The 2,237-nt window shown below is 52.2% G+C and overlaps 1 long non-coding RNA gene across 1 annotated transcript; it reads left to right on the forward strand.

Moving 5' to 3' along the window:
- The first annotated feature begins 9 nt into the window (after positions 1-9).
- LOC114485898 (uncharacterized) lies at positions 10-2,041 on the forward strand. The gene is made up of 3 exons (XR_003679141.2): positions 10-95; positions 1,018-1,053; positions 1,954-2,041. It is a non-coding gene; the product is annotated as an uncharacterized lncRNA (long non-coding RNA).
- The last annotated feature ends 196 nt before the right edge of the window (positions 2,042-2,237 follow it).

The raw sequence follows: 2,237 nt of genomic DNA on the forward strand, positions 1-2,237 counted from the left end.
TGGATGGTTCTTGGATATGTGGACAAAAGCTTCGTTCGGCGAGATGACGGAGTTCGACAGCAGCGTACAAACGACGCTCGCTGCTTGTAGCTTCGGTAAACGAGACATGCTCGCAGAAGACACTCAGTTTTGTAGAGCAGCTCGTACACGTACGTCTACACAGTTGCGCACGTATACATACAATAAACCGAAACATTTGTAGATATTAAAATCCCTGTGTGTACAAGGGGTGCCGATACGAAGGCACTTCCGGTGCACTTAATCGAAGTGCCAAAGTCCCCAAGATCGTTACACCTTATGGCTGGTAAATGCCACTGCAGTATACAGGTATGCTGCATGACGTGGTTTCTACTTGACTGCCCTGCTGCTGCAGGAAGCACAGCGACCGTCCGATTCGGCGCTACATGACGACGAGATCACGAGAAAACTTGACGAATGAAGATAGGAGTGTAGGACAGTGCTGATGTCCCGAAGTCTTGTGCCACCTAGTTAGCCTGGCTGCTAGGTACCTCTTAATGCATGTGTCCACTGTCATATGCTGAACAGTGGCTTCGTAGCTCTTACACTGTGCATGCATCGGGCGCAACGTCTTGACACACTTTCACCTCACGAGGTGCTTTCAATTCATCGTAGACATGAAGCTTCCCAGCGCTCACTCTCTTGTATAGGGTGGGGTGTAGCGTCAGCGCCCTTATTCGTCTCCTTCGTGTGTAGTCTGTCGTGCGAGGCGGCAATTCCCAGTGATTGGCGCCTGTGAAGGACGCAGCCACCAGCAAGTTTTGCCTGAGAGTCGCACGCTCGCTCACCACTTTCTGTGCGATTCTCTTCCCTATACTGGGCGCCCTATGATAGAAGTGCATGCAGGAAGTGGATAGAAGATCATACGAGCAGTATCCGAGGCACGAACTACAGGCTGTAGGATAAGCTGCGCGGCTACGTTCCTGCTGCACTCTCTCACTCTCTAGAGGTTTGGCTGTTTGCGTTTCTCCTCTGCCTCATTGTCGTGGTGCCACGCAGAGGAACGTGACCTTTTGGCTCCTGCGCGACAATACGGTGAGATTTCTAGGAAAAGAACACCTTGAAGGATTCCATATCCGAAGCGGCACAAGTAGTTAATCGGTGCTTTGACAGTCAGCCGAATATAATGCAGCATGCGTAACGGTGGCAGGATGCGTTGCGTGTAGCACGGGAGCCTGCTGAAGAAAGAGCGTGGCCCAGTGTTGTGACATCAGTTTGTCTCTTGGCTCCACGTCATGTCTAAGTGTCAGCACACGTGGAAGTGCGCAGTGCAAACTCCGCCTGTCTATCACTACCTTCCCGGGAACATATCCAGACCAGTGAGGGGGAGTAGCCTCTTTTCATCAGATTTCTGCTACTGGTGGAAACCGTCACCACTTCGCCGTCACAGAGGGGTTCTCACACAGCCACTGGGTGGCAGCAGCGCGCCATTGTGGATCTCGTAGTGCTGCGCAGGCCGACGCGTGTGCCTCTGCTACGCGCGAGCACTTATTACCGCAGGCACAGACAAAGGATCTGGTAGATTTGTTCTGGTAGTGACCGGCAGTCCTGTCAGGGCGGCTAACCGACTGCTGCCGCGGCGCCTCCCACGCATACACTCGCCCTTTGTTACTTGGCAGTTCTTGCCTTCTGGGTGGTCGTTGCTTCCCCGCAATGCTTCATTGCTTCTCACAGGAACTCCGCTTTACAATTTTGTGTGACTGGCTATGGCAAACCAGTCTCACTGCATTAATGTCTGTCCCAGAGCAGGCAGAATAAAAATTTTGTTTCTGAACTGGAGCGGCCCTTTCTGGACACATGTAAATGCGCTATGATTACGCAACGACATCTTACACCTTAAAGAGAAAGGCGGACGCTGTAGGCTCTATGTGCAAAACATTTCCTCCGCAGAAGTGTACCGCGTCTTTCTGTGTTTGTTGTGCGGTTGCGAGGCAGAGTTTGAGGAGTGGGATACACGGGGAGAATTTCGCAACCCGTGCGGCAAGGGAAAAGCATTAGACTTTGTTCAAGTGCTTATGGGGTGTCCTGCGGTAAGGGCGCGAGACGGGCTTACCTCAAGTAAAAAGGTCGTGCTTCCGTATCGTTTGTAGGCACCTCTTACTAAACTGGTGGGCCTCTCTGGACACGTGTACGGTCGACAACGCGGGCTGGGGAGCTCTGCATCCAAGCTCACGGGAAGAAAGTGGTATATCGATTTTACGCGTGGTCAGTTTTGCAGT

The sequence above is a fragment of the Physeter macrocephalus genome, unplaced genomic scaffold (genome assembly GCF_002837175.3).
Source record: "Physeter macrocephalus isolate SW-GA unplaced genomic scaffold, ASM283717v5 random_9854, whole genome shotgun sequence".
NCBI lineage: Eukaryota > Metazoa > Chordata > Mammalia > Artiodactyla > Physeteridae > Physeter > Physeter macrocephalus.